Below are 20,018 nucleotides of genomic sequence, written 5' to 3'. Positions count from 1 at the left end.
AAGTGACCCAGGTGATGGCTTTGAAATACCCAACCCAAAAATTCACACTTGACATGAATTTTGATATTCCAGATGAAGGCCTTGTTTTTCATTTTGTTTTTACTCAGGTCATTTAACTGATATTTTGATTATTATTTTTAATTAAACAAAATCTATGATGAATTCTCATGGATTGTTTTTAGTATTGTTTTAGTATTTTAACTCAGTATTGCCAGCCTGGTCTTTATATAAACTGAAGAAGATAATAATTAAATAAATCTTTCATAGAATCGTAGAGTCGGAAGGGACCCCAGGGGTCATCTCGTCCAACCCCTTGCAATGCAGGAATACTTTCCGCAGCTGTACCTGAGTGGACTTAAGCCACCAACCGCCTGGTTAGCAGCCAGGCCCACTAACCCATTGTGCCACTATTAACTGGTATCAGAAACTTCTTGATTTAAGAATAGGCTGCAAATGTTCACTTCACATGTTTAGATGCCCACTTGAAAATAATACAATGGGTAAACCAACCTTTAGAGTGGTATCTCAAAATATAGTAATAAGAAAGAGCATGGTTTACAATAAAGTCATATTCACTGGACTGTGTGTGGAGTAAAACCCTACATTTTAATAAATTTCACTTTCTGAGGATATTCCTTTTTAACTGTGTAAAACTGTGATACAGTTAATAGCTCCTAGCTCATTTGTTTGGTATAAGACGTGAGGCATAGGTCCTGGGTTTTGAAAGTACAGAGCTACAGGTTAGAGGTCCGGTGCAGGATTGTCCAGTTTATGCACTGCCAATCTATCAACACAAAGCATTGGAGTGTTGTAAGAAAACGGTGTAATATTTACATTACCTTAGTGGCTCACAAGGAAGCGTGGCAGAAATCAATGGTGGCTCTTCATTCTGTCGAACACAAAACTGGTTCTAAATGGTTAATGTTGGGTTGAATACAGAGACAGCACATTTAGAACTTGGTGTAAAGAAATCAATTACTTGAAACCAAGTTTCACCTCTGAATTTGTGATGTCTCAGGTAAGACTAAATTACAGTGCCCTACAGTGTATGGGGTCAGCATTTTCCTATGAATGCCTTTTCAGCTTAGTGTACCATAGCAGTCCCAGAGACTCAGAGATGTGACAATGTCTGGAGGTAAGAATTAAAACTGTTCTGGGAACTATTGTTCACCTTGCACAAGGTAGTCAATTTGGAAAGAGCACAGAATAGCTTTTTCTTTTCTTTCATTTATCTTCAAACACAACCTATATTCTCCAGGTTAACAACTTTAGCATCCTTGGTCAAATGTTGCCTGCATTATTTTTCCCCCAGATTCCTTCATTTTAATAGCCTTATCCAGTGCTTTTTTCTAAAATAAAAATGTTAAGGGGTGCTCTCATTTTGACTGAAGAAAATCGCCATTTTATAGTTCAAATCGGGAAAAATGAATACAGTAAATTGACAAAAGTACAAAGATTCACAAAATGTTTAGGGGTATGTGTAACCCTGAGTCGTCGTCCCCCCCCGGAAAAAAGCACTGGCCTTGACCATTCCCATGTATGAATTCCTTATTTCACAGTTTGTCTCATGGAAGACTCCCCATAAGCACATGCACTTGGGAGCTGCTTTTTCATTTTATGCTACGCCACACCACATACAGTGTGGGGAAAGGTAGCTATTTGCTGCCAACATGCTTACACGTAGCACACCATTAGAAAGGGGTCCCATACTAGCTATACCATTTATTCAAGAGCAATGTTGTTGCTGCTGTTTTAATGACATGATACTCTCTTTCTGCACCTTGGGAGAAAGGCTGTCAACAGGATGTTCTGGGCAGAGGGAATACTTCAAGTCCTCCTCTGAGGGATACAATTCCTGGTTAGAGCTCAGCCCCTTTGAGTTCGGGTCACCACCACAGGATAACTGAACATGCCCCTGTTTATGGCCTGGGGGATATTTTTGTCTGAGGGCCAAAGGTGAGCAGAGCCAGAGGCAAAAAAAAACCAGGCAAAACAATATGTATATTGCCTTGCTAGTAGGCTAGGTTCCCCCCCCCCCCAACCTCTGAGGCTACTCACATCTGACAGTCATTTTATTCCAAAAGAACATTGAAGTCCCACTTTATCTCAAAAGATCCTTGCTGTCCCATGTGACTTTCCCCCCTGAGGAATATTTCTTCTTACTAAGCACTTGCATTGTGCTAGCTAGATTTGCCAGATTTTGGAGAACCTTAGCTCTGTGTGGCTCTTTTATGATATAGTACATGGTAGGCTTTTTGTGTGATACCAGCAAATGAGGAAAAACAAGGCCATGTACAGCATGAATGGGAAGCCTGTGGCTGTTGAACTCCCATCAGCCCCAGCCAGTATGGCCAATGATCAAGGATTATGGGAGTTGTAGCCCAATAACAGACTGGAGGTCCAATGTAGCAGCTATTGCTGCTGCTGCTGCTTAGGCAATGAGAACTAAATGTCTTCCTTAAGACTTAAAGTACAGCTAATTCAACAAGTCGTAGTATTGTTGCATGGTATGAGATTCCAGGTGCTTACTCAGGGCTTGTGTTTGCTTTTGGGGATGAGGCACAGCAGAGACTGTGGTCTTTCTTATGTATCACTAGCTGACCCGGCCACACGTTGCTGTGGTTCTTTTCTGTGATCCCCCCCACCCTGTCCCGATCCATGTCGTATCCTGCCCCTCCTCCCTCCACCCCGGCTCATCCCTGTGTTTCGGTAGGATACCCTTTCCTCTGTTGTCCCTGGGGAGTGTTGGCCCTCCCCCATGTATCTCCATACCTTGGCCCCCACCCTTGGAGAAGGAACTGTTAGGTTCTGGGTTTTATTTCCCAGCATGCACTTCTGTCTGAGCCCTCTGTTGTCCCTGGGGAGTGTTGGCCCCTACCCACGGTATCTTCCTACATTGGCCCCCAGCCTTGGAGAAGGAGCTGTCAGTTTCTGGGTTCCATTTCCCAGTATTTACTTTCGTCTGAGCCCTCTGTTGTCCCCTCCCCCCTGTATCTCCATACATTGGCCCCTGCGCACGCATCGTGAGCATTTCTATGTATTTAGATTAAGGATCGGGGGTGATGATGTGCCCTGGGAGGCAGAGAACTACTTAAAAAATCCCGAGGAGGGGTGTCAAATAGCGAAGCCCCATAGCCCCGTAGCAACAGACAGGCCCAGACAGATGGAGGGGGGTCATATGGGCCACTTGGCGCAGGCCTCCAAATCTAAAGGGGGTCTCGGTCTGCATATTCACAATCAGTAAAATGGAAAAAGTAAAAAAAGGGTTAAAAACAGGGCCACATTATCTTATCTACCTGGCCCAGGCCTCTGTCTGGCCCTGCAAGGGCCTGGCAGCAGAAGGCACGTTCTGAAGTACCTGAGTTGTTCAGTTCCATAAAAAACCCAGGAAGTGGCAAGGGGAAGGTAGGGGATTGTAAATGGGGGGGGGGGTTGGCCACTGGAAATATCCGAGGACTTAAACTGGGGAGAGAAAGTGCATGGTGGCTGTTGTTTTTTTAAAAAAAAGACAGAGGCTTACAATCAATTGTTTCTCCTAAAATAAGACATACCCATAAAATAAGCCATAGCAGGATTTCTAAGCATTTGCGCAATATAAGCCATACCCCAAAAATAAGACATAGTGATATGCGCGGTTCTGGAGGGCCCCAAGGAAGAGGCAAGGCTGGACGCGTAATAAAAAATAAGACATCCCATGAAAATAAGCCAATGTGGGGTTTTTGTTGTTGTTGTTTAGTCGTTAGTCGTGTCCGACTCTTCGTGACCCCATGGACCATAGCACGCCAGGCACTCCTGTCTTGCACTGCCTCCCGCAGTTTGGTCAAACTCATGTTCGTAGCTTCGAGAACACTGTCCAACCATCTCGTCCTCTGACGTCCCCTTCTCCTAGTGCCCTCAATCTTTCCCAACATCAGGGTCTTTTCCAAGGATTTTTCTCTTCTCATGAGGTGGCCAAAGTATTGGAGCCTCAGCTTCACGATCTGTCCTTCCAATGAGCACTCAGGGCTGATTTCCTTTTTTTTTTTAAGAATCTTTATTGATTATTACAAATCACTTTACATAATCTACAGATATACAAAACAGAAAACAAACTACGCAGAAGAAACAAGACACGCACACACACACGCACACACACATAACACAACGGCTACCAAAAAACAAAACAAAAAAAAATATCCATGTATATCCATTTAGTTAATCAATATTTAAAAATACATCCACTCATTTTATCTACTTCATTACTTTCCCCCCCTCCCTCCACCCCTTCCCCTTCTTCCCCTTCCCCTTCCCCTTCTTCTCAACCTTCGCTAAACTGTCTTGTCAATTTTCTTTCTAAGCTACATCTGCACCTTTTCTAACAACATACCATTTATTTTATTATTCTTTTAACATCATCTTATACATCCTTTCATTCCTGTTTTCCTATTTCTTTCCTTTTGCATCCTATTCTTTTCCCTTCTCTTTTCTCTCTTTCTCTTACCATGTTTTCATTTGAGCGTTTAACAATCCTGCAATAGATTTGGTTTTTCCGCCTGGCACTTGATATAATCCATAAATGATTTCCAATTTTTCGCACTATCCTCTTTCTTTATTCCCTTTACTTCCTCATATTTTTTAGCCAAATTACAGTAATTCATTACCTTGATTTGCCATTCCTCCTTAGTTGGTACCTTTTGAGATTTCCAATCTTTTGCAATCAATAATCTAGCTGCCGCTGTGGCATAACTTATCAAGCATCTATCCTGTGGCCTAATATCTTCCCCTAACATACCTAGTAGGAAGATCTCTGGTTTTTTCTTAAATGAATATTTCACTATTTTTTTCAATTCTCTGTAGATTTCCTCCCAGAACACCCTAATATGTTTGCATCCCCACCACATGTGAATATAGGAGCCTGTCTCGTTTAGACATCTCCAACATTGGTTACTAACGCCCGGATACATCTTTGCCAATTTCTCCGGTGTTAGGTGCCATCTGTTCTGCATTTTTACCAAATTTTCTTTTATATCATAATTGGGTGTGAATTTAGAATCTCTGTCCCATAAATTTTCCCATTTATTCATCATTATTGTCTTCCCCAAATCTTGGCCCCATCTAATCATTGAGTTTTTTGTTAATTCTTCTTCCGTTTCCCATGTCAATAAAATTTGGTATAAATTTTTTATATGATTCTCCTTAGACCCCAATAATATTTCCTCCAATTTTGATTTCTCTTTCTCAAATCCAATTTTTTTATCTTGTTGAAACCTTTGATTTACTTGGAAATATTGTAACCAGCTACTGAAATAACTTTTGACTTCTGCATAATCTTTTAGTTTTAATATTCCCTCCTTTTCCTCTAGGAGGATTCTATAGGTTGGCCACCTACCTTCCATATTACGTCTTTTGACGGCCACAATTTCTAGTGGGGATACCCACCAGGGAGTTCTGGGCTCGAAGTGTCTTCTGTATTTTTGCCACACTTTATATAAGGATTTTCTTATAATATTAAACATGAACGTGTTTTTTTTACTTACTTTATCTCTCAGAAGGTACCAATGCCATCCAGAACCTATTCCTTCTCCTTCCAAGTCCAACAAATCATTATTTTCTAAATTCATCCAATCTTTGAGCCAAGTCAGGGCTGCCGCATCATGATATAGTTCTATATCTGGTAATCCAACACCCCCTCTCTTCCTATGATCTATCATGATTTTATACTTTATTCTTGGTTTTCTCCCGTTCCAGATGAAATTTGATATGTCTTTTCTCCAATCCTTAAAATATTTTTCTTTGCCTAAAATCGGCAAATTCTGGAATAAATAATTCATTTTTGATATGACGCACATCTTAATTAGAGATATTCTACCCATAAAAGATATCTTTAGTTTTTTCCAAGCTTCCATTTTCTTTTTTATTTCTTTCCATGTGGCTGTATAATTCTCTTGTATTAAATCAATATTTTTATTTGTCATCCTGATTCCTAGGTATTTCATTTTTTTATTTATTTTCAATCCAGTTATTTCTTGTAGTTTGCATTTTTCATCATTTTCCAGATTTCTTGTTAACATATTCGTTTTATCATAATTTAGTTTTAGCCCTGCTAATTTCCCACCTTTGTCGGCAAGGTGATGTCTGTGCTTTTTAAGATGCTGTCTAGGTTTGTCATTGCTTTTCTCCCAAGAAGCAGGCGTCTTTTAATTTCGTGACTGCTGTCACCATCTGCAGTGATCAAGGAGCCCAAGAAGGTGAAATCTCTCACTGCCTCCATTTCTTCCCCTTCTAGTTGCCAGGAGGCGATGGGACCAGTGGCCATGATCTTGGTTTTTTTTATGTTGAGCTTCAGACCATATTTTGCGCTCTCCTCTTTCACCCTCATTAAAAGGTTCTTTAATTCCTCCTCACTTTCTGCCATCAAGGTTGTGTCATCTGCATATCTGAGGTTGTTGATATTTCTTCCGGCAATCTTAATTCCTGTTTGGGATTCATCTAGTCCAGCCTTTCGCATGATGAATTCTGCATATAAGTTAAATAAGCAGGGAGACTAGTAGCACTGCTTGGACTAGTAGCACTGCATAATATACCATTAAAGGAACATTTTATATCCGAACAAAAATATAGGTCAGCGCGTGAAAAAAATAAATAGTACAATTGTTGGTGATCATGTTGTAATTAACAGTATAACACTGTCTTCCTTAGTTGTTAATTTGTGCGAAGACTTTTCACTTTCACTATATGTTAGCAGGCAGTGCCCCCTGGTGGCACAAAATTAATAAAGTTTCATTTTAGTCACTAGGAAGGAAGTACGGTTAAGGCACTAGCCAATTTACAACTAAGGCGCATAGTTGTGGTTATTTTCCTTTGAAAGCATGAAACCTTCTGCATTTAAGAGATATATCTTCTCCCATGCAGGCCAACATCAATGGGACAGGAAGGTGCATATAGGAGGGTTCCGTGTACTAAGTCAAACCACTTACCCATCTTGCTAAGTACTGCTTACAATTCTCCAGGGTTTCAAGGAGCCTCTCCCAACTGTACCCGGAGATGCTGGGAATTGAACCTGGGGTCTTCTGCTTGCTAGGTAGATGCTCTGCCACTGAGCAATGGGCCTTCCCCAGCTGCAGGCTTCTAGATTAGACATAATTAGAGGGTATGGAGTCATGTGTACTAGGCCTAAAGGTAAAGGTACCCCTGACCATTAGGTCCAGTCACGGACAACTCTGGGGTTGCATGCTCATCTTGCTCTATAGGCCGAGGGAGCCAGCGTTTGTCCGCAGACAGCTTCCGGGTCATGTGGCCAGCAGAACTAAGCCGCTTCTGGCAAACCAGAACAGTGCACGGAAATGCCGTTTACCTTCCCGCTGGAACGGTACCTTTTTATCTACTTGCACTTTGACGTGCTTTCGAACTGCTAGGTGGGCAGGAGCTGGGACCGAACAACAGAAACTCACCCCATCACGGGGATTCGAACCGCCGGCCTTCCAATCGGCAAGTCCTAGTCTAAACCACAAAGCCACCTGCGTCCACTGTGTACTAGGCCTAGGATTCCATAATGGGGGGGGGGAGGTTAGATGTACTGTACCATAATTGTAAGAGAATATATATATATATTGAGAGTTAAGCAGACAGGTATAAGTTTGCATTGTTAGCCACTTATATTGTATTCACCAAATAATTATATGTTTGCATTATGGGATAAATTATTTATTTATTTATTTATTTTTATTTATACCTTGCCCATCTGGCTGGGTTTCCCCAGCCACTCTGAGCGGCTCCCAACAGAATATTAAAAACATGATAAAACATCAAACATTAAAAACTTCCCTAAACAGGGCTGCCTTCATATGTCTTCTAAAAGTCAGAAAGTTGTTTATTACCTTGACATCTGATGGGAGGGTGTTCCACAGGGCAGATGCCATTACCGAGAAGGCCCTCTGCCTGATTCTTTCCAGGCTACTATGGAAAGTAGCCTACTATGGTTCTTTCCTGCTGTGTAGACTTGGAAGGGCATAGCAAGGCACCATATGTGTCTTGAATGATGTGCTTCTATCTTTCCTCCCACAAAGCCCCATGTGGTGGAAAGGGAACATAGCTCAGGAGCAGAGTAAATGCCTTGCACTGGATAGGTTCTAGATTCAATCCCTGGAATTACCAGGTAAAAGGTTTGTTTAGTAACTGAAGTAAAGGGATTTGGCCTGAGACCCTGAGACAATACTGGGCTAAATGGATAAAATGTCAGCTCTGGTATAAGGTAGCTTCCTCTGAAGCTGTTTTATTCTGTACTAGAACTAAACCTGCACAGGCATATTTCAGCGGTTCAGCAGTTACAGCCAAATGATAGATGGGCAAATCAAACCATATTTCATATTCAGTAGTTTTATTTGAATAAAAAAGATGGCATTTATTACAGCTTTTTGCATGTTCAGACCCAGAAACCTTCCCCCTAAATAAATTCACACATGACTCAAATTTTTGGTTTGGTTTTTGGCAGAATTTAGGCCACAACTTTATTGATTACAGAAAGTGAGTGGTTGCGTAGGCTGTGGTTCGACTAGCTCCCTGCACCCTTGCAGGTAGCGCTGACCCAGGGCAACAGCATAGGTCAGCCAAGGGTAAACACCTGGATAGGCGGAAAGCCGGGTACAGGCTATGTCCGCTATCCAGATGTCCCCCCCGGGCACAACCCCCTCACAGGGTTGACCAAACCATTTGAGTCCCTGGATTCCTTTAACAGAATACCCTTCACAAAGGGATGGTGAGAGCGTTCTCCCATTCATATCACCTGAACCAGTGCCTATCCGCAACCTTACAAGTTGTGACGATTTGCCACGCGGCAGGCGAAACCCAAATGGCACCAGCCAATCAGCCAAGTGGGGATTCCTGCCGTGCCCCTGTCCCAACGACAGACGATACACAATGGCATAGCAAGGTCATGTGCCACAAGCTCTAAAAGTAGGGAGAGGTGGCCGCTTGTTCCGAATGCACGCACCGAAAGAGGAAGGTCTGGGACACGTGCAAGGGCATATATAGGTCCCTCGATCCGTTTGGACTGTGCCCCATTGGCCAGATTGAACCCAACAATGAGGGACCTACCAATCGGGTGTTGTGGCTGACCAATCTTACCCACCCACAACACAGGCAATCAGTCTCCAGGTCTCACAGCAACATGTGCCCTCTTTTAGGGAGGACCCAATTTCTTTCATATCCTTTCCAAATATCACGCTTTCTTTCTTCAGATGAAAGATGACAGGGAAGAGACAACTTGTAGGATCTGTGCAGGCTTCTGCTATTCTTAACTGACCCTCATCAGAGTGCATCTCATTTTAGCTCATTTTGCGAGAACTGCTTAATGCAATTAGCGAATGCAGAAGACAAAACGAGGCAATGTCACCAGCAAACGGAGAATAAAAGACAAAGCATGCAGGAGTCATTAGCTCTAATGGAGATGATTTTAAAATAATCAGGAAATTCCTCATTCACCGAACACTATCTACATTGGGGTGGGGAGGGGAAATGGGGAAATCTAATACTGCCAGCCTGTTCAGGGAATGGCTTTTGAGCTAGTGAAGGCAGAAATGCCTTTTTTCTGATTCTGTGATTTTTCTGACTTCCATGGTGTTCCGGTAGACTCCCCCAGTCCTGTGAGACAAGTTTTCAGAGTATACTGGGAACCACAGAGATAACAGGAGTCAACAAACATCACCTTCCCTTCTCTTACGTCGGTAGATGCTTCCAAAAGATATTCATGGGTTGCAATACAAAGGCTTTTAGGCTCTTGTCTGGAAGATCATCGTGTCTTAATGCTGTGGATTTCATGTTTCTGGTTTCCTATGGCAGGCTTGATGGTTTCATAATAAAAAAAATATTTCCAAGTAGGGCCGCAGGAAGCTGTCAGTGTTTTGTTTTGTTTTTCAAATAATATTTATTCATTTTAAAACAATGCAAAATACAAAAAAATCACAAAAACAAAAAGACAAAAATAAAACACAAAAAAGAAAAACATATTAATTACAACAAATCTTTCATTTTTACTTGACATTGTAGACTTCTTTAATTCCCCCCTCACTGGGTCCATTTTTAAAACCAACTTAAGCAATTTTCATATTATATCTTAGATCATTTTAACACATTTTTTCATTATCTCTCAACTATTCCTAATCTATAAACATCAACTATCCTTAACCTATAATTCATCAGTTATTCCAAATCAGAATTTATTTCCCCATCCATCTATCTTCTATTTCACCCCTTAGCCTAAAATATTTTCCCAAAAATTATCCATAAATTCAGATAATACTTCTATCCTAATAACATTTATACACTTAGATCTGATTCAGCCCCCCCTCCATTGGACTCGAGGTCTCCCAGATGATTCAGCCAGTTCCATAGGTCATTCCAGTTTCGGACCATCTTAATCAGTCAGAAAATAACATCCATTATTACTCCTTACCCCATTTCCACTCTGTCACAACCTATCCACCACACTTCCTTCTTCATCCCCTGCTGTCTCCCCAATTCTCTAGCTGTTACACGATATCATCCATCTAGTTTTCCACTTTTCAATCCTATCACAATTTTTGTTCCCCTTGGATTCTGAACCCAGCATGGATCCTGCTCTCCGTCTCTCACTGGGAGGGCATTATTCCATGCTGGTTCTTCTTTAAAAACCCTTAGAGTCAAGCATGGGTCTTGTTCCCCCCCCTCTCATTGGGAGAACAATATTTCATGCCCCTTCCTCTTCTTCTTTAGATTCAATTGCATTGTCCAGGACTGATGAATGTTCATCTTTCTTCTCTACACTCTCTGATGAAATTAGTCCTTATTCAATTTCCACACACTTCTGGTTTATTTTTCTAATCTGTATTGTATTCTGATGTACTCTGCTTGATAGATCTCGTAGCAATTTCAGGAATTCCTCCTGAAAATCTGAGAAGGCAGGTGTTATTATGTCTACTTTTATCTTGCTCGTCTCAAATTTCCTGGGAACAGCACAGATTACAAAACAGGAAATGGCGCAATTCATATTTCCAAACTTCAGAGACAGAAATTGTATCCGAACTGATTGCAGACTAGCATTTTCAGTTCTTCCTCATACCATAAAATTCTTATGTCCATTTGCAAAAATAGCATTGATCAAACTTCTTATTCACAGCCTTATATTTTGCGCGCTCTTCAATACTAACAGTTCCGGACCTCAAAGAGGTAAACAAATTCCTTCCTATTGTGACATCATAATGGCGGCTTGCTGATCCCTCCAGGGACCCGACTCCAGCTTACAGGGGGACTTTCCCCAGTCCCCCCCCCCCCAAAAAAAAATTGCAGGGATTTTACTAAGTTCAACCCTTCTCCCCTTTACCCTGCCTCAGGGAGAAGGTTTTAAGTTCAATCCTGTCAATCTTTCCAGCTTTGGGCAAATTGACTGCGTCTCAGTTCACTCAATAGGGGAGATCGACTTTTTAAATCTCCTCCCGTGGTCAATTCTTTTCGATTAATAATTTTTAAAGTCCTTTTTCTTTACTCACGGTATTTAATGTCTTCAAATCCTTTAAATTTGGAAGAATCCACCGCTCCACAGGCTGCCAGCACGGAGCTTCATGCTGTGAGGGTAGCAATTTGACTAACAAAGGCACCCATGTCTTCACTCCACTCGCTCTTGGCTCCCTTAATAGGGCTTACCGGGGAGCAGAGGAGACGAAAAGGGGTGCAGCTGAGTCCCCACGTCCCCATAACGCTCAATTTGGAGCTCTTTTGGGGGTCCACAGTGCTCTCATGGCTCCCCCCTCCCTCACAGCGCCAGGGAATCTCGGAGCTCGAGATTCTCTCGCTGGACAGCAATGGCGGTAGACAGGAAGTCCCCAGGAAGCTGTCAGTGTTAAGACACTCAGAAGCCCTCTATGACAGGAAAAAGAAAACAAGGTTCAGAATGGAAGAGAGAAAATTCAGAGGTGCTAGAAAAAGAGGAGGAAAAGTATCTGGGCACAAGAAGGCACATAATGATTATAATCATAATGTTTTGAGTGTATTGACCTTCCTATGGGCAAAGGTAGCAGATTTGACTGGTGTGGTTCTTTGTTGTTGTTGCTTTGCATTATTGGTCCAACCTTTTTGCTCTTTGAAATAGGATGCTCACACACATGGGGGATGCAGGGGCATTTTAATGATTTGAATTATTATGTGCCTGCTTATGCCTAGATACGATTCCCCTATCAACAATAAATGACAAAGTGTGCATTAGTTGTTAGAGGATTCTCTGTTCTCTCTGCAGCACTCCACACCACTTCTGTGTTTCACGGTACAGACTCCACACACACACACACACACACACACACACACACACACCGTATTTTCCCATGTATAAGACTGGGGGTTTTTTCCTTTAAAATGTCCAAAATTTGGGGGCGTCTTATAGGTGGAAAAATACGTGTGTGTATATAATCTCCTTTAAAAGGGGGGGGGCTTCGTAAAGGCAGAAACTTTAGGGATGATGGGAAAAAAACCCTCAAGTTTTGAATCCTGAGGCAAGTCTGGCTGTCTCACAAATTAATGTTAGTTGTGGAGCCACACTAGAAGAGGAGGAGGAGGAGTTTGGATTTGATATCCCGCTTTATCACTACCCTAAGGAATCTCAAAGCAGCTAACATTCTCCTTTCCCTTCCTCCGCCACAACAAACACTCTGTGAGGTGAGTGGGGCTGAGAGACTTCAGAGAAGTGTGACTAGCCCAAGGTCACCCAGCAGCTGCATGTGGAGGAGTGGAGACGCGAACCCGGTGTACCAGATTACGAGTCTACTCCTCTTAACCACTACACCACACTGGCTCTCAAGTACAGTGTTCCTGAACTGCTTAAAGTAAAAGATCCAACCATCTTGGTTTGAATTGGCTTGGTAATTACAAGGTTTCTTAATGAGAGTTTTCAGTCAGGGGGAGAGATGGTGGGGGATTCCGTCATCTTCTGAGAGTTCTCTCCTAACTTTTAATGTTGTACGTAGGGGTGGGGATTATCTACTTTTATGTTCTGTCTACTATACTCTCGCATGTGGCAAGAAGAAAAATCACATTTATTTCAACAGCAGCTAATGCAAAATTGCCACATTAGTAATTCATCCTTATTCCTGAGTGTATGTGCTCTGACCTCTAGTGGCAAGAGAGATAAATTATTGAGTTCTAGCCATTTCTGTTCCTACAGACATATGACATAATACCTGATATGATTCATACGATAATGTTTAGAAGTCATACTATTAATAATCTAAAAAGGTTAATTATGCATTAAATACAAAAATGGCCTGCAACTTGATTGGCAATTGTTGTGACATGGGGTTTGTGATTTCAGCTCTCTTGACATAACATGCTGAAGACAGTTCTCTAGTAACAGCTCTTTATTAAAGTGAACAAGACTGACTGTGAGGGCAGGAAGGCTACATTTATAGGGACAGGGAACTAGCTAGAAAGGGATACATTTTGGAGGGAACAATATCAGGCAATCACAGTGCTGCCTTTTGGAGGGAACCAATAAGACAGAGGATCCAAATACAGCAGCTTAAATGAACCAATAGTAGCTGTACCCTCTGGAACCAAAAGGCAGTTACTTTATCCTAATGCAAATACAGACAATAATAATACAGAGATAAAATCCTTTGACTCAATACACAACAGCAATGTTCCTTGTTTTCCTTATCTTCAAAACAAAAGAGCTGATTTTTTTAATGTTTAAAATATTATTTAAAATGCAAAGGCAAATAAGTAATAATAAATTACTATTCCTATTTACACCCCATTTTTCTGCTCTGTTCTCAGACTGCTGTATAACATAACCATGAAACCATACCGTAAAATTATTTAAACACAAATAATTTTTTAAAAAAGCAAGAGCAAACATGCATACAATATAATCACAAATTTCTATAAAACATTGCTTGTAAACATACTAAAGGCTCAAGAAAAAGTAAAATGCCAATTAAACTGAATGAACAAAAATATTTGTCAAAGGAGGGTGGGATGCAATTATCAGGTGCCTTATTAAAATAAACACCTTTAATTATACCAGTAAAATAAGTCAAATTCTTGCCTTTTTTAAAAGAAAGAAGAAAGTCCCCATAGGAATACCCCACCCCACCCAGCACAGAGATTATCTCCATTGATGAAGCAGTGCACAAGCTATCCCTGCCTTGCAACTCACCTAGGGTTATGAAAACACAGACAATAGAAAGCAGAGTGTTCTGGCTTGTCCTTGCCATATCCATGCATTCAGGGATATGAGCAGAGTCTGCATGCTTACCTGCTGTTACATATGTAGGCTCCTGCCATGTGACCAGGGGTTTTTCCGCAGGTCTGAACAGAGCCTACACAAGCTCTCTCCCCCAGGGACTGGCCATATTACATTCTGCTTGCATGTGTACATTTTATTTACATGTACACCAGTTTCAGATTAATGTGTCCGCTGGGCCATTTATCACAATCCTGTTTGCCCTGCTCCCACATGATCACAATCCTGAATGTCACAGGAAGAGTCATTCCTGAAATTTATTACTATTTAATTGCTTCAAGTTGCTTGCTCCACAATAAATTCTCCAAGTGGCATGCAATGTGTAAAAGCATAAGTAAAAGTAATGCATTGTAACAAAAACATAGAATGGTTCATAAAATGAACAACTGTCAATAAAACAGCAGCAAAAGCTTCAGCAAGAACAAAATCATCAATTGCAGCAATCAACAAACATCACTGTTGTCCTTCACATGCCTGGGGAAGACCCATGTCTTAGAAGACCTCAATGAGTTTATCATAAAGTTTATTATATATGGCATAGAGGCTTCCCTTATGGCAAAATGGACTGTTTGTCTATATAGACCTGATGCTGTCTACTCTGACTGGCAGAGCTTCTCTGCAATCTCAGGCAGAGGTCTTTCCTATCACCTGAGATTCCAGGAATCCGACCTGGGACATTTCTGCACAATGCAGAACCTGCATTATCTTAAAATTGTAAGAGCTCAAGTATTTTCAGGATCTAAACCGAGCTCATATTTCACACAGAGCCAGACCTTTAAAAAGCCATAAACCTGTAAGGGAAAAGTCTTATCAAGCCCTACCTCTTTGGTGCATCAGCGCACACTACCTTGCTAAGGTAGGGTGGGACACACAATTGTACAAATGTATGGCAAGAGGATTCCTTAGTAAAGCTGACACTGCAGTTCAAACAGTACACAGAGTACACTGAGCTAGCTAGCCTGACACAAAAGATATCAATGAGATATACATGCTCTGCTGCACTTCTGTTGTTATACAGCCAGTGCATAGTCTTTAAAGTCTAAATCTAAAAGCAATTGGGATTATTAGAAGTCAATCCTAGCAAGTGTTTTAAACAGGCGTTTCTTTTGTTGCTCCTATCTAAGCTCGACAAGAGACTCTATACAGACAGTATTTTGGTGGCACCTCCGGCCCCGTTAAGAATTATTTTCCCTGAACATCTTGTCTGCTGGCAAATGATCTCACCACTAGGTGGCGTGCGGCTCAATTACTTTGCCGGTTAGGAAGTCTTCGAGCTCACAAATGTACCTACTAATGTAGGAACACAAGAAGCTGCTTTATAGGAAGTCAGGGCTCAGTGCTGCCGGTGCATCTCCAGGCCACATTTCGGATTTCAGCTCTGATCAATCCGGCAGCCCAAGCTGGCTGAGTCTGTTGGGAGTGGAGGGAACCACATTGGCCCAGGCTGTCAAAAATTCAAGGCGGGTTATGGCAGATTCCTTCTATAATAACTTGAAAGAATTGTTTAATTTGCCACAATTTGAATAGTGGCAAGGCTAGTGCACTACATCTGAATGTTATTGACTATCTCCAGTAAGCTCTGACCCACAAGGAAACTTACCGTATAAACCATGTAGGCATATCTGTGGGTGAGACAAAATGTTACAGATAATTACTAATAATAAGGAAGCGAGTGTTTTTCAAGTGCCACCAAAATCTGTACAACGAAATCCAGAATACTAGAATGGCTATGCAAAAGTCCCCAGAGCCCGGTTCCAAGTTCCTTATGTGGCCCAATTACAGTTATTTATTATTATTTGAAAATAATGTTTATATGAAGGTGAAAGAATGTAGGAAGCAGCAGGTGAAAGTTGGACTATGCAATAAGTCAGAAACACTGTGTATAATGGATTGATTTAAATGCTTTTAGAAGAGCCAGCAAGAGGGATCCTGTGATGAGAATGGTCCCTCTATTCCAGGCATCCCCAAACTGCGGCCCTCCAGATGTTTTGGCCTACAACTCCCATGATCCCTAGTTAATAGGACCAGTGGTCAGGGATGATGGGAATTGTAGTCCAAAACATCTGGAGGGCCGAAGTTTGGGGGTGCCTGCTCTATTCCTAGGAATGTAGGAGCCCACCAAGCTAACCCTATGAAGGACTCACTTTCGCAACCTCCATGAATATGTTTTATGGAGAATAGTGAAGCCTTGCTCCTACATAAATGTGTAATGTGCATGGACTGCAATGTGAGTCACACCAAGATAAATGTGCAGCCTTAAGCTGAAATCCTACTCACACTTACCTGGAAATAGGTTCTATTGAATTCAGTTGGGCTTATTTCTGAGTAGAAATGGATAGGACTGCACTGTTGCATTCAGCTATATGCTGTCAACTACCTATTTTCAATTACATGCTCTAAGTATGTGTTTTTGTGTAGTCCTGAATACTTGAATCTTTTCTAGTGCTTTCCTAAATTTGACTTTCTTGGCCCAAACTTGAACAAGGTGAATTCTTGGAACATGAAACGTCCTACAGACAGATCTTAGAATTAGCACATCAGGGCATCAAAGGATGGCCACTTTTGCATTGCTAAAAAGAAGAAGAAATGCATCACCAGAAAGGAGGGGGGAAAGATGATGTAGATTTGCATTAAAAGCATATGTGCTAATTTATGGTATAAATGCAAACGTAGAAATAATTACCATAATATAAATAAAACAATATCTCACCAAAGTGCCTCATCTGCCAACTGTTGATGGGCAACTTCAAGCCCCAGTTTCCTTTCTTAGAGATCCGTTCTTTAGATCAGACTTCACCAGACAACACTTCAGCTAGAATTTTTTTTTAGACTGAGGACTATCCTCTGTAAAGAAGGATACACGGCCAACCTAGAGAATCAGACACATTTCAAAGTGCATAAGGCCCTTGATCAAATATTAAAGGAAATAATCAAAGAAGTGTGGAGCCCCTCCAATACGTCTGGGAGTATATCCAGAGAGACATGCACACAGCAAAGGTGGTTTTGGTGTGTGCTGTTTGGCCTCGAAACATTCACCACATCAAGACACAATTCACTCAAGAGGTGATTCACAAGTGACCTTCACCACTGTAAAACAGAATCTCGCTATGTACACACATTTTCTTTGCATAGATGAAAATATTTCCCTGGATCATGGCCACAGGATTCAATCCAGAAAAGGTTTTAACACTCATAAAAGCAATACCACAGTGGTTGTCAACCTGCTGTATTGGACTGCAACTCCCAACCAGCATGGCCAATGGTTGGGAACGGCGGGAGCTGTAATCCACAAATTCTAGAAAACACCATATTGGCTATCCCTGCAATACCACTCAGGCTTTTCATGTCAAACTACAAGCCACTGTTTTCATCCTGGGAGAAAATGGGCCCTGCTTCCTCCTGTTAACAGAGCCACTTCGCAGGTTGTGCCTGTCTCCTCTGCATGAACTTGACTATGTTCCTACTTCATCTATGTATTGCAGGCTGAGTTGAAATGTTCCAGAATTCTACCAGATAGCATTTTTGTATACCAATTAATGTGTATCTCTACATGCAGATCAGCATGCACGATGCTTTTATGTGCCACTGTAAATGCAGGTGTTTTGCTGCATGGTCATGCAGTGTACATGTGCTGGAAAACTATGGTCCTGGGCAGTCACGTCATCCCTCGATGATGCATTCATCAAAGTGCTCTTAGGACATCTGTTTTATTCAGTTTTTCAATCTGCCTCTTTGCTTACCTTCAAGGCAGTAAACAAAAGTTCCAGGTGACTTGCAACACAAAATAATTTTCAAAACCAAAAAAGAAAAAAACATGAGGGAAAACCTGCAGTATATTCTTAAGCATGGCTAAAATAGCCTGGTCAGTTTTCCTGACCAAATGGCCTCTGGAATAAGGTCTTTATATCCTTCCTGAAAACATGAAGAAAGCAGGCCATGCAGATAGCCATGCAGATATCATCAGGAGGCATTCATGAAAGTTCTCTCTCCCCATGAAGGAAACACTACGAGAAATTCACGGATCTGCTTCTGCTCAGTATTCCTCTCCTTACAGTAATCCACAATGGTAGCTATATTCTTTCTTTGGTGATTTTGGATGTATCATATTTCAACGTAGCACCGTGTTCAGAAAAAAATGTGGCACAAGAAACCGAATTAAGTTAAGAGAAAGGGGAAGATGAATTTAGTACAGTATTGAAGTAAAATAAAAAAATTCCTTCAGTAGCACCTTAAAGACCAACTAAGTTTTTATTTTGGTATGAGCTTTCGTGTGCATGCACACTTCTTCAGATACACTTCTTCTGAAGAAGTGTGCATGCACACGAAAGCTCATACCAAAATAAAAACTTAGTTGGTCTTTAAGGTGCTACTGAAGGAATTTTTTTATTTTACTTCGATCCAGACCAACACGGCTACCTACCTGTAACTTAGTACAGTATTGGTTTCGTTTCTTGCTCATGTTGTCATCTTGGAAAAATTGCCAATTCAAGACCACATTCAGGGCCAAGCCAGGGCCATGTATAACCAAATCAAGATCTACGCAATGGCATATCCAGGCCAAGGTCTCCAAAGACAACAGCCTAAACTGGAGGTTCTGGGATATACAACATGAAAGATAGCAAGAAAGCAGCACACACTACTCTGTTGAACAGGGTAGGTAAAAGGTAAAGGAGAAAAGGAGTAGGCAGAAGTAGGCACACGATATCAGGCGGGGTCAATTTAGAAGGATCATATTAACTTCTAGTCACGGGGACTAACATTGCATTTCCTTCTGCAGATATCTCTAAGGTCTGAGTTCCCACGATCCAGTCATATCTCTAAGTCTTGGGCTCAGAGTTGGCCAAGCACTTAGCACTCTCAGGCAGCTGTTATGGCCCAGATACCTTGGCAGGGTTCACTGCTGTGCTAATCCTGGACCCTCAACGCTAAATTGCTGAGTATGTGAACCACTCACTATTTTACCTGTCTTCAATGCCCCTGATGTAGCATCATGCTGGGGCATGGTAGGAAATTAAAATGACAGGGATAGGGATAGGTACTGAAGGAGGAATTCCTAATGGGTTAGGGAATGAGCCATTCATTTGGCCCACTTTTTTTGCAGCAGACCAACCCAATTTGACATCCCTGAACTTGGTTGCAGAGCCAAACTCAACCATAAATTGGTTTTCAGACTTCTCTGGGTTTTGCAATGCTATTTTTTCTGCCCCATCCCCTAAAGAGTGTGCACAAAAATACATTTTACATGCAGATCGTGTATGCATTCAGAAGCCTGCAAGAACAGGATGGAACAGACTTATTACTGACACCAGCAAAACTGACATGGGATGGATTTAGGTTAGCCTGTCCATCTCTACTACTGTGTGTCAGGGTGATTTGCAGACCCAGCCACACAGCCCAGACTTACTGCTGATACTGCTACCAGCATATAAGCTTGCCAGAGGACCCACTGATGTAGGAGCTGGGTCACAAGATGGCACTTTGCTGGGGACCACTCAAACCTAGATACATTCCTAGAATCTGAGATTCCCACCTGAAGCTCTGGGGTCCCCTAACACGTGTTTAAAACACAGTGCCTTTCTGTTGGAGTGGGTTTCCTGTTGCGATTTCATTTCACAATGCAGCATAATAACTTTATAATAAGCAAAAATACAACCAACAGTGATTAACCCATGGAAGAACATAGGCTATGTCAGTAAGCCTGCATAAAGGAGACCTGTGTAATATAAGCACCATGGGTAACATTTTTACAAGCAATTTAAATGTGAGGATACAG

The 20,018-nt window shown here is 41.6% G+C and overlaps 1 protein-coding gene and 1 long non-coding RNA gene across 3 annotated transcripts in view; both read right to left on the bottom strand.

Moving 5' to 3' along the window:
- Nucleotides 1-20,018, bottom strand: part of CD47 (CD47 molecule) — a 636,578-nt gene that overhangs the window by 324,639 nt on the left and 291,921 nt on the right. The gene's annotated exons all lie outside the window — the stretch shown is intronic.
- LOC148685985 (uncharacterized) overlaps nt 9,957-20,018 on the bottom strand; it is a 49,175-nt gene continuing 39,113 nt past the window's right edge. Inside the window, exons 2-4 of one of the 2 annotated variants that reach the window (XR_015949652.1) lie at nt 16,956-17,114; nt 15,846-15,867; nt 9,957-11,871 (exon numbers count right to left, since the gene is read on the bottom strand). This is a non-coding gene — a long non-coding RNA (uncharacterized LOC148685985). The remainder of the gene's footprint in view (nt 11,872-15,845; nt 15,868-16,955; nt 17,115-20,018) is intronic. The other variant, XR_015949651.1, reaches the window with a different exon arrangement.

Source organism: Zootoca vivipara, chromosome 4, assembly GCF_965207765.1.
Source record: "Zootoca vivipara chromosome 4, rZooViv2.hap1.1, whole genome shotgun sequence".
Classification (NCBI taxonomy): Eukaryota; Metazoa; Chordata; class Lepidosauria; order Squamata; family Lacertidae; genus Zootoca; species Zootoca vivipara.
This window is presented reverse-complemented; position numbering and strand designations above follow the sequence as displayed.